This window comes from Gastrolobium bilobum, unplaced genomic scaffold, assembly GCF_033153095.1.
Source record: "Gastrolobium bilobum isolate Gb01-03AN ecotype WA unplaced genomic scaffold, APGP_CSIRO_Gbil_v1 utg2588, whole genome shotgun sequence".
Taxonomy (NCBI): domain Eukaryota; kingdom Viridiplantae; phylum Streptophyta; class Magnoliopsida; order Fabales; family Fabaceae; genus Gastrolobium; species Gastrolobium bilobum.
The window spans coordinates 55910-68916 of NW_026899921.1; the positions used below are offsets into that span (position 1 = coordinate 55910).

The following is a 13007-nucleotide window of genomic DNA, read 5'->3' on the forward strand; positions in this document are numbered from 1 at the left end:
CTACGAAGGTAGGGGTTATACTATTGATTTGATTATCTTTCCTCTGGCCTCTGTTAATTTGATTTTGGGTATGGATTGGTTGTCTCAAAATTGCGCAATGATTGATTGCTGCGGCAAGAGGTTGATATTATCTCACGAGAAGCCCTGGGTTTGTCTGTCTCCTTTTCTGTCTGTCTGTCAAACAATTAAAGCCTTGAAGGTTGGTGACCTGGGTTATGTTTTCTTGGGTGAATTGGTGGGTGATAAGGAGATAGAGATTTCTAGTATTCTGGTGGTTAATGAATTTGTGGATGTATTTCCTGATGAGATACCGGAATTCCCACTTGAGAGAGAGATTGAGTTCTCTATTGAATTGTTGCCTGGTGTGGGGCCTATAACACCTCACATTTCTAAATGATATATTAATGTATTAAACATAGATTAAAGGGAAGGATTAGTGAAAATCTTGAAAATTAGGTCAAAATGCAAAGAGAGAGTAAAACGGTAATTAGCCAAACACAGAACCCTAGGAAGGTAAAATTAAGTAGAAGGTCTCAAATGATGAAAATAACCCTGGAAATGGATTCAGAACGAAAAATTGAGTGGTTAGGCAAGTTTCAGAAAATTCTGTGAATAGTATTTTTACCGGTTAAAAATATCGCGGTACAGTTGCACCGTAAAACGTGCTGATTGAGTTTTGAGCTCTAGGTTTTGAATACAAGTTATAAATGGTATATAGGACTAGGAAATATGATTTCTGAGAAAAATTGATGGAAATTAGTAAGTTTGGGGAAGCGTGCCTACGAAGCGCGTAACAGCTTAAAACTGCATTTTCTCCGAACGACCGGAAAACTCCGTATTCATATGATTAAGGGCAATTAAAGGACAATGGTTAATGTTAAAAATTAGAGTTTCTAATTAGTTTAGGAAATTATGAACATTTAACGAAATATGAGGGAAATTCGAATTATTTTGAAATCGCGTGAGGTGGCGGTGGGCTCACCTCACTTAAGTGGACTTGCCACCTTGCACAACACCACAAAATCAGCCATTTCTCTCTCCTCCCTTCATCAAAAACCGAGACAACCTCCATGGAAGGGCAACTTGGCTTCCAAAATTTCTTTCCCTCATAACTCCCTCCATACTCACTCAAATCCAACAAAGTTTGTCACCAAAGTTGTTGGAAATCATCATCCAAACACAACCATGGTATTATTGAACCTTGAAACTTGCTAGTTTGGGAGATATTGGGCAAAACTCACTTAAGTGGACGTTGCGTGGTTTTGGCATTGACCATTCCAGCTTCGTCGTATTTTGTATCCCTATGCTCCCCTATTTCACTAAATCCCTTGCTTTATTCCGTTTTAAGATGTTATGTTATGTTATTTATATGCATCGAAGTGAGCCATTGGGCAGAGTATTCTCCAGAACCTCTGGGTTATTGAGATATATTCGTATATCTCACCCTGTCTTGGGGGCTTTATTTCAAGAGGTTGCAGTGGTACTGGAGAGGTGGGCAAGAAGCCCATGGGATGACTGAGACATATAATTTCTTATTTTGCATTTTGGTGGCCGTTGGGCCTATGCAAGACACAGGGCATGAACATTGCATATGGATGTAGGAGGAGATTTATTGTCATATTTGTTCATGCCATTTGCGCCTAAGTCTAGTTTCATATGGGTTATGTCATTTTGAGGTTATTTATCATGTTTATTTTGGAGTATGTATTATGTCATTTGAAGGTTATGATTTGTAAAGTGTAATATGTCATTTGAAAGAATTGTAATTTGTACATGAATTGATGTAATATGGAAGTATGAAATATGATGAAAGGGAAATAGGCCTATTCTAAGATTGATATATGTTTTATGATGTAAAGAATGCATGCAAATGGATTATGGTGATTGAAACATGTTAAGTTTGAAAATGTAAGTAAAGTGATGGAAATTGAGTAATTGATATAAACTGTGATGGGTTGTAAGAGCCCCAAGGCATTGCTGGTCCTTGTGTGTGCCACCCAATTCTTATTAGGTACAAATTGAGGTCATAGAATACTTGGAAATTTGGGAATTGTTGAAAAAACAAAGGAAACTCTGGCGAATTTTCTAAAAATTGGCATAATTTAGGCGAACTTTGGTAGAGCATATCTCCCTCCACAGAGGTCCGGTAGGAACTTTCCATACGCCATTTTGAAGCTTGAAATGTCCTGTATCTCATGAAAAAATTTGGGAATTTTCTTGGTCGGGAGTAGGCCTGTAGAAGGCTGATAACGAGGACTGCCAATTTGGTTACTGCACATGTGGCAATTCTGGACCGAGTTTGGAAAAATTATTCCCGCTTCGTTTCTTGGTAAAATTAAGTGTATGATATATCAAATTTAATATTGAGGTGTCTAGTTTGTTGTATAAAAATGTGAGAGGAATTGGTTTAGTGTATTTTCCAGAATAATTGATTGAGTGAAGGATGTTTTGAGCTGTTTTGAGGTTGGCTCGCGAAATTGCTTGTCTAACTTCAAACGGCGATATCCGGAGAAAACGAGAACTTTATGACTCGTGTGATAGCTTCATGGAAAGGTAATTAAGTCTCAAATAACATACTAAAAGATGGGAGAATTTTCTTATGCGGTTTATCCGCGGAAAATTAATGACCGAACTATGTTCGGATAGGTAGAAGACGTAAAAGTGAGATTTTAGCTCAGTGGGTTTATGGGAACCCCTTAGTGACTTGAGAGATGTAAAATAAGTTATAACAGAAGTTTAAATAATTATTTCGCAAAGAGTTTACAGTTACAGTCACAGCTTTTATTTATTACGCTTTTTATTGTTTTAAACGCTCGCGTAATAAACGGAAAAAGTTTACTCGCTTTTTTATAAATGAACTGCTATGATTGTAACTGCGCTAAATATTATAATTAATGCTTACAATACCAGTGTATAACGGGCTGTTGCATTTTATGATATCATAGCATTTTTGTTAGGGAACTCTGATAATGTATAATTGTATGATTGTGTTAAGTGCTGTATAGTTGTATGTAAACTCTTATTGATTATTGCATATGTGATTCCTTAGTGTGGGTCTGATCAACCCATTCCTTTGTGTTACATGTGTGGTCATCATAAGAAGCCTGCATGGCAACCCTGGAGCACCGAATGTAAGTCCTTAGCCTGATGTTGTGGCTGCAGTGTTGACTGCTCCATGGACAAGAGATGGCGGTAAGTAAAATATGAATATTAGGGGACTTAAGGAAAACAAACTTAGATGTTTTGTCTGACCTTTTAGGTGAAATTTATAAAGTTGCATCATAAGTAAAAATTGTAAACAAACCTATTGTATGTACAGTATTATCATAGGCGAAATTTGTAGTATGGTGGATAATAATTATATAATTGAGATGGATTTATAGCATGAAGATGGTATTGGTAAATTGATAAACCCTTGGTTTACCATGTTTTTAGGCTTAATTGTGTTTGATATATATCATGAATTGCATGGGAATTAGGGTTTTATACTGTAAAGTCACAATAATTGAATATCTTGCTAACATGGTATCATAATTCTTATTTTAAGGGATTTTTGACACCTATTATGGCTCTTTGGAACCAAAAGAAGACATCAAGTTGAGTTGGAGCCTCAAGGAAGCAAGATTTCAAGTGTGTACTAGCTGTAAGAGGATGTTTTGGCATCCATGAATCATGTTTAAACGCTCAAGATAAAGAAAACACCAAAATCCACTGGAGGAGAGCGTTTTAGCGCCCAACAGAGCGCTAAAACGCCCTGACAACCTCAATTTCCCTTTGAAGAGAACGTTTAAATGTTAAACAACACGCCAAAACACTAAAGAGCACGTTTAAATGTTAAACAGGACGCCAAAACGTGTGAAGGCAGACATCAATACACATGAAGCACGTTTTCGCATGAAAAAATGAACGTTAAAACGTCCATGCACGGTCAAGCCCATTCCAGGGAAGATTTAATCCAGATATGCAACAGATTCCATGAAGATATAAAGAGGAAACACATCAACCTTGATTTGGAAAATATATAACTCCAATGGGAAGACATGATGAAGATACAACAAAGATTTGAAGCTCAAAATCGTCAACCAATCTCCAAGATATCAAATGCAAAAAGGAAACAAAGATGAAATCAACCACAAATCTGATATGGATTCATTGGAGATTTAATGAAGAATACAACCCCAAAAAGCTATAAATAAAGAGCTTGGGGTCAAGACCAATTCAGAAATTCACATACTCATTCAAGCCACACGGAGGAATCCTGTTACGGAGCGCTGGAACACTGAGGAACTAAGTCAACATCACACCAATAGAGGCTTGGGATTCTCTTTTCTTTATTATTTATTTTCAATTCAGTATGCTAGAGTAGTCTTTTATGTAGTTAAGGGTAGATGGAACCCAATTGAATCTTTATGTTTATGAATTAAATTGTCTCCGAATCTTGTTCTTTTTATAATTGAATAAATTATCCGTCTTTAATGCTTTCTATAAGTTTGTTCCTTATAGAATGATTTTGGGGAATTGTATGACAATAGGGATGTTGGTGCATGAACCTTGACTTGATAATTTATCATAATCCTTGTGATCTAGGAATAGGAATAGGAATAGACATAGGGTAATTATGCAATCTTGACATTCTTGATCTTAATGCATGTTTTCTTGGGGAATAATCGGGGAACTAGAGTTCTTTCAAGATTACATAGATTTATGGTAACAAGGAATTGAGTCGTAATTAACTCAGATAGAATTGATTGACAATATATTAAGAAACAGATTTTTGGTCATTTAATTCATAACATATTGAGGATATTGGGGGAAGTCGAAACCTTAACTACGCTTGTTTTAAATCTTAATCAAACATCATCTTCATTCATTCTTTTAATTCTGAATTTTCATAATTGCATGATTCTACTTGTTTTTACTTTTAAGTTCTTTGAACCACAATTCTCTTCATCTAAATTCTCGATTGTCCAACTAAAACGCAATTAGTGAACTAGTGCTTGAAAGTTTTGATACTCGTGGGAACGATCTCGTACTCCGGTACACTTTATTTCTTTACGACTGGTGCACTTGCCGAGTCGCTATCAAGTTTTTGGCGCCGTTGCCGGGGATCAAATTCTTCAACATTAGAAGTAACTAATTAACTTTTAGATTGGACGTTTTAATTTTCTGCACTTTAAACATTCTTCAAACTCAATTTTTCTGCATAAAATTTCTGCATCAATTTTCTGCATATTTATTTTTCTACATTCTTTGTTTATTTTTATTATTTTTCTGTTTTGTCTTTTTCTATGTTTTCTGCACATTTTTTCAATCTTAGTTTATGCGAAGTACTCTTAACCGCGAATCTTGCAGTTTGATCCTGAGATAGAAAAGATAGAAAGGAAACTTAGAAAAGACGCAAAAGCAAAGAAAGCGAAGGAAACAAAGGCATCAACTTCGACGGAACCAAAGGAGGAACCTAAGGAGGAACCAATGGCAAGAAACAATCAACTCGCTCCAAGGATGTTGGGAGATTACATGACCCCAGCTCGAGTCCCATAGACGGCCAGCATTGTTAGACCTAACATAGAGGCTAACAACTTTGAACTGAAGCCGGCACTGCTGCAACTGATTCAAAAAGAACAGTTCGCTGGAGGAAGCACAGAGAACCCCTATAGTCATCTCGACAACTTCTTACTTTATTGTGATACATTAAAAGTAAATGGAGTTCCTCGTGATGCTATCTTGCTCAGGCTATTTGCATGCTCACTGAAGGATGAAGCAAGAGATTGGCTGCAGTCTCTACCTGAAGGAAGCATAACCAATTGGGATGACTTAGCAAGGAAATTCTTGGCCAGATTTTTCTCAGGCTCGAAGATGGCAAGACTCAGGCGGAGATCACTGCTTTTGAACGAAAAGACAGCGAATCTTTGTACGAGGCTTGGGAACGATTTAAGGGATCACTCAGGAAGTGTCCTCAACATGGAATTAAAGCATGGGAGAAAGCTAGAATCTTTTTCCAAGGGATGACATCCAGCACAAGAACATTGGTGAATGCTGCTGCAGGAGGCTCCCTGAAAACAAAAACTCCAGAGGAAGCGCTAGAATTACTGGAATCTCTAGCTTCTCAGGAATTTGACAATGCCACTGCCCCAGTTGAACCAAGAAGAGCAGGAATTATGAAGCTTGACGGCTATGATGCACTCTTAGCCCAAAATGAACAAATGCTACAAATGCACAAGAAATAACAAGAACAATTAGATGCCCTTAATAAAATATTTAATCTTTCTCAAGTTTCTTTTGTTTCTAATTCTAATATTAAATGTGGTATTTGTGAAGAGGCTCATGCAACTGAGGATTGTGAATACATAAGAGCAGCGGAAAAGCCACCAGCCGAGGTCAATGGACTCTGGTATGATCAGAAGAATCAGAATCAATATCCAGGATTGAGTCACAAATCCAACCATCAGCTCAATCCTCCTCTTCCAGTGCAACCATATACCCCACAACAAAGTAACACTTCTGAGTGGGAGAAAGCTTTTGCACAGTTATGCAAGACCACTTCTGATTATGTTCAAGGTGCAAATGCTTTCAGAGAAGACACATTTGCTTTCATGCAAGAGACTAGAGAAGCACACCGGAATCAAGAAGCTTCCATAAGAAATCTAGAAATTCCGATTGGCCAGTTGTCGAAGCAATTTTCTGAGAGAGCTCAGGGTACTTGTCCAAGCAACACAGTAGTCAATCCAAGGGAACATTGCAATGTTATCACCACTAGGAATGGGACAGTGATTCAGCCTATAGAGGAGAAACCCAAAGAAAAGAAGAAGGATGGAGAAGAATCAGATGAAGAAAAGAAGGAAGAAAAGGAAAAGGATACAATTAAAGTTGACAAAAGCAATCCAGAAAAAGGCGAAAAGAAACTATTCAAGTGGGAGAAGAAGAAAGCTCTAGAAAGACAGAACTAGCCATTAGATCTCTCCCCATATGCTCGAATCCCTTATCCTCAGAGATTAAAGAAAGAGATTCAGAAGCAGCAGTGCTCAAAGTTTCTAGACATATTCAGGAGGTTGCAGATCAACATTCCTTTTGCTGAAGTTGTAGAGAACATGCCCAACTACGCAAGGTTCATGAAGGATCTATTACCAAGGAAGCGTAAGTTGCAGGAATGCGAGACGGTGAATATGACGGAGGAATGTAATGTGATCATCAAAAAGAAGTTACCTACAAAAGTCAAGGATCCAAGGAGCTTCAACACTCTATGAACTATAGGCAAAGTGGAAGTGGACAATGTTTTATGTGATCTTGGAGCTAGCATCAATGTCATGCCACTCTCAATGATGAAGAAGCTTGGGATTACTGAAGTGCAGCCCACAAAGACGATAGTGCAACTGGCTGACCGCTCTTCAAAGCAAGCTTATGGCATCATTGAAGATATATTGGTCAAGGTTGAAAAGTTCATCATTCCTATTAATTTTGTCATCCTTGACATTGAAGAAGATACCACAATTCCTATGATTTTTGGAAGACCCTTCTTGGCAACTTCTGGAGCGCTGATTGATGTACTTAAAGGTGAGCTAATCTTATGGGTAGACGGAGAGCAAGCAACTTTCAAATTCTTTGACAAAGAAGTCCCCTCATTTGTAGCTCAACCGGAAGATCAAGTCTATTATATCGGTGAAAATAAGGGAGAAGAAGAACACGATGAGGAGTCTTCTCAAGAAAGTAAGCCAAAAGCTAAGATGGAAAAGCCAAGGAGCAAGGGAAAGCATGTAAAAGTCAAGTTCAAAGTTCCTGAGACTACTTTACCTCATCCATATGCAGAAGAGCACTACGGTAGGACACAATTTCTGAAAGATGGAGCTTGGTCATCACCAAGCTTATGCTTTGAGCCACCATGAAAGTAAATCAGGTATGTCAGGCTCGTGACGTTAAACAAGCGCTAATGGGTAGGCAAACCCACACTTTACTGTTTTATTTTAATTTCACTGTTTTAGTTATTTTTACTTTGAATTAAATAAAGAGAAAAATACAAAATTAGGAGAAGGTGTTGAGACTAATGGCTATCATTGAGTAAATTTTACAGGTGAAGAAAAGGGAATAAACAACAAGAGAAAGCTACTAGTTGTTTTATTTCTTACGTGATTTCTTTGTAGATTTAAATCTATTACTGAGGACAACAACATTTAAATCTGCAACATTTAAATCTGGGAATGGGGAACGCATGGTTCATCTAAGCACAATTGAGTAATCCGGAGGAAGTTCATGAGCATACACAGAATATCTGGCTAAAACAGGGAACTATCTCAAATCCCTTCTCCTTTGCTTTAGGTTTTTTTTTTCTTGTATTTTAAATTTTGTTTTTCATGTTTAATTACATAATTTTAATTGTTTTTGTGGAAAAACCCCAAGCCAAAATTTTGTGTGAAACTTCTAAATTTTTTTAAAGTTTCTCAGTGTTAATTGGAAAAATGGAGGGAAATTGAAATTAGTAATTGATTCAGAGCATGATGATGCACTTATACAATTTTTTTATGAGCATCATTGCAAATGAGTGACATGGTTCACCTAATATATTGTTTTATATTGAAGTTGTTTTGAGAAAAATAACAGGATAATTACTAGGCATTCATAGCCGTAAGGTTTCGAGCCTATACAGAAATTTTTTATTGAGTGTGCATTCTACTGATGAAAGACTCTAGAACTTGTTTTGTTTCTGGCTTGAATTAGTATGTGATTTATTCTATAGATATGATTGAGGCATGTTCTTTCGTTAAACTAGCTGCCTAAATAGCCAACCATTACTGTTATTCCTTAGTTAACCACTTTGAGCCTAGGCCTGTTTATTCTCTGAAAACCTATGAATTGAATAAGCCATTATCCATGCACTCCTCACCTTAATTGAGATTGAATTTCAGATTGAGGACAAGTACTCATTAATTGAATATATGAATAATGATGTGTGGAAGTACAGGGAAGAAAGGCAAAAGCCAAGTAAGGTTGGTTGGAAGGAAGAAGAAACAAACAAAGAGAAAGAAAACTACTCAAAAAGAAAACGGAAAAGGAAAAATGTGAAACAAAAAGAAAGAAGAGTAGTCTGAGAAAATAGAAGGACAAATATGAGAAAAAGTCCAAGAAAAAAAGAAGTGAAGAAGAACGAACGACAAGAAAAAGAAAGTTGTTGACAAATTGGAAACAATTACATCCATTCCTCTTCAAAATCTGGATTTTAATCTCAGAGCCCTTTCTCCAAATTTTCCTTCCCCTTCAGCCAGGCCAAGTTACAACCTGAATAAAGACCTCTTGATCTGTTGAATACTTTACTATTAGTGTGGAGAGCTAGAATATGAGCAAGCCTATGGTAGTCTGATTCAGTGGGATATGAGTGAAACACCAACCCTCTAAACAGTTGAGCGTGAGTGAATTGTAAACCTAGTGAGGGAGTGTCTCAGGAAGTTTTCCCTGTTCTTGATCTTAAGGAATTTCATTAAAAGTTTCTACTGATGGATTATTGATCTTAATGCTTTGATGTATCATCCTTTTCTCAAGTCTGAATCCTCAGTAGTAATTTCTCTGATTAAATCTTGCTTATGAATTCTATGCAATTAAAAATCTTGATTGATTCCACTAAGTTTATTCTACTGCATTGCTGAGGACATCAATGTTCAAATCTGGGAATGGTTGATAAACCCTTGGTTTACCATGTTTTTAGGCTTAATTATGTTTGATATATATCATGAATTGCATGGGAATTAGGGTTTTATACTGTAAAGTCACAATAATTGAATATAGTGCTAACATGTTATCATAATTCTTATTTTAAGGGATTTTTGACACCTATTAAGGCTCTTTGGAACCAAAAGAAGACATCAAGTTGAGTTGGAGCTTCAAGGAAGCAAGATTTCAAGTGTGTACCAGCTGTAAGAGGACGTTTTGGCGTCCAAGAATCATGTTTAAACGCTCAAGATGAAGAAAAAAACAAAATCCACTGGAGGAGAGCGTTTTAGCGCCCAACAGAGCGCTAAAATGCCCTGACAGCCTCAATTTCCCTTCGAAGAGCACGTTTAAATGTTAAACAGCACGCCAAAACGTGTGAAGGCAGACAGTAATACACATGAAGCACGTTCTCGCGTGAAAAAATGAACGTTAAAACGTCCATGCACGGTCAAGCCCACTCCAAGGAAGATTTAATCAAGATATGCAACAGATTCCATGAAGATATAAAGAGGAAACACATCAACCTTGATTTGGAAAAGATATAACTCCAATGTGAAGATATGATGAAGATACAACAAAGATTTGAAGCTCAAAATCGTCAACCAATCTCCAAGATATCAAATGCAAAAAGGAAACAAAGATGAAATCAACCACAAACCTGATATGGATTCATTGGAGATTTAATGAAGAATACAACCCCAAAAAGCTATAAATAAAGAGCTTGGGGTCAAGACCAATTCACAATTCCAGAGCATTACACCAAGACGGAAGGAGGAATCCTGTTGCGGAGCGCTGGAACACTGAGGAACCAAGTCAACATCACACCAATGGAGTTCTCTTTTCTTTTTTATTTCTTTTCAATTCAGTATGCTAGAGTAGTCTTTTATGTAGTTAAGGGTAGATGGAACCCAATTGAATCTTTATGTTTATGAATTAAATTGTCTCAGAATCCTGTTCTTTTTATAATTGAATAAATTATCCGTCTTTAATGCTTTCTATGAGTTTGTTCCATATAAAATGATTTTGGAGAATTGTATGACAATAGGGATGTTGGTGCATGAACCTTTACTTGATAATTTATCATAATCCTTGTGATCTAGGAATAGGAATAGTAATAGACATTTGTAATTCTTGATCTTAATGCATGTTTTCTTGGGGAATAATCGGGGAACTAGAGTTCTTTCAAGATTACATAGTTTTATGGTAACAAGGAATTGAGCCGTAATAAACTTAGAAAGAATTGATTGGCAATATATTAAGAAACTGATTGTTGGTCATTTAATTCATAACATATTGAGGATATTGGGGGAAGTCGAAATATTAACTACGCTTGTTTTACATTCTTAATCATCATATTTTTATTCATTCTTTTAATTCTGAATTTTCATAATTGCATACTTTTACTTGTTTTTAATTTTAAGTTCTTTGAACCACAACTCTCTTCATCTAAATTCTCTCAAACCAAACATTTGATTGTCCAACTAAGACGCGATTAGCGAACTAGTGCTTGAAAATTCTGATCCTCGTGGGAACGATCTCGTACTCTGGTACACTTTATTACTTTCATGGTCGGTGCACTTGCCGAGTCGCTATCAAGTTTTTGGCGCCGTTGCCGGGGATCGAATTCTTCAACATTAGAAGTAACTAATTAATTTTTAGATTGGACGTTTTAATTTTCTGCACTTTATACATTCTTCAAAAAAAAATTCTGCATTAAAATTCTGCATATTTATTTTTCTGCATTCTTTGATTGTTTAATTTTTTTTCTGTTTTTCTGTTTTGTCTTTTTTCTATTTTTCTGCACATCTTTTTAATCTTTTTTTATGCGAGGTACTCTTAACCCGCTAATCTTGCAGTTTGATCCTGGGATAGAAAAGACAGAAAGGAAACTTAGGAAAGACACAAAAGCAAAGAAAGCGAAGGAAACAAAGGCATCAACTTCGACGGAACTAAAGGAGGAACCTAAGGAGAAACCTATAGCAGAAAATAATCAACTCGCTCCAAGGATGTTGGGGGATTACATGACCCCAGCTCGAGTGCCTCAGACGGCAAGCATTGTTAGACCAAACATAGAGGCTAACAACTTTGAACTAAAGCCGGCACTGCTGCAACTGATTCAAAAAGAACAGTTCGCTTGAGGAAGCATAGAGAACCCCTATAGTCATCTCGATAACTTCTTACTTTATTGTGACACATTAAAAGTAAATGGAGTTCCTCGTGATGCTATCTTGCTCAGGCTATTTCCATGCTCACTAAAGGATGAAGCAAGAGATTGGCTGCAGTCTCTACCTGAAGGAAGCATAACCAATTGGGATGACTTAGTAAGAAAATTCTTGGCTAGATTTTTCTCAGCTTCAAAATGGCAAGACTCAAGGCGGAGATCACATCTTTTGAACAAAAAGAAAGCGAATCTTTGTACGAGGCCTGGGAACGATTCAAAGGAACACTTAGGAAGTGTCCTCAACATGGAATTGAAGCATGGGAGAAGGCAAGAATCTTTTTCCAAGGGATGACATCCAGCACAAGAACACTGGTGAATGTTGCTGCAGGAGGATCCATGAAAACAAAAACTCCAGAGGAAGCGTTGGAATTACTGGAATCTCTAGCTTCTCAGGAATTTGACAATGCCCCTGCCCCAGTTGCACCAAGAAGAGCAGGAATTATGAAGCTTGACGGCTATGATGCACTCTTAGCCCAGAATGAACAAATGCTACAAATGCACAAGAAACAACATGAACAATTAGATGCCCTTAATAAAAAATTTAATCTTTCTCAAGTTTCTTTTGTTTCTAATTCTAATATTAAATGTGGTATTTGTGAAGAGGCTCATGCAACTTAGGATTGTGAATACATAAGAGCAGCGGAAAAGCCACCAGCCGAGGTCAATGGACTCTGGTATGATCAGAAGAATCAAAATCAACATCCAGGGTTGAGTCACAAATCCAACCATCAGCTCAATCAAAGTTTCTAGACATATTCAGGAGGTTGCAGATCAACATTCCTTTTGCCGAAGCTTTAGAGAACATGCACAAATATTCAAGGTTCATGAAGGATCTATTATCAAGGAAGCATAAGTTGCGGGAATGTGAGACAGTAAATCTGACGGAGGAATGTAATGCTATCAGCAAAAAGAAGTTACCTACCAAAGTCAAGGATCCAGGGAGCTTCAGCATTCCATGCACTATAGGCAAAGTGGAAGTAGACAACGTTTTATGTGATCTTGGAGCTAGCATCAATGTCATGCCACTCTCCATGATGAAGAAGCTGGGGATTACTGAAGTGAAGCCCACAAAGACGATAGTGCAACTGGC

At 37.0% G+C, this 13007-nt stretch overlaps 2 non-coding genes across 2 annotated transcripts; both read right to left on the reverse strand.

Moving 5' to 3' along the window:
• Positions 1–5862: 5862 nt before the first annotated feature.
• Positions 5863–5968, reverse strand: LOC133294221 (small nucleolar RNA R71). Its single transcript, XR_009749165.1, has one exon. It is a non-coding gene; the product is annotated as a small nucleolar RNA R71 (small nucleolar RNA).
• A 6093-nt stretch (positions 5969–12061) lies between these two features.
• On the reverse strand, positions 12062–12168 carry LOC133294220 (small nucleolar RNA R71). Its single transcript, XR_009749164.1, has one exon. It is a non-coding gene; the product is annotated as a small nucleolar RNA R71 (small nucleolar RNA).
• Positions 12169–13007: the final 839 nt, after the last annotated feature.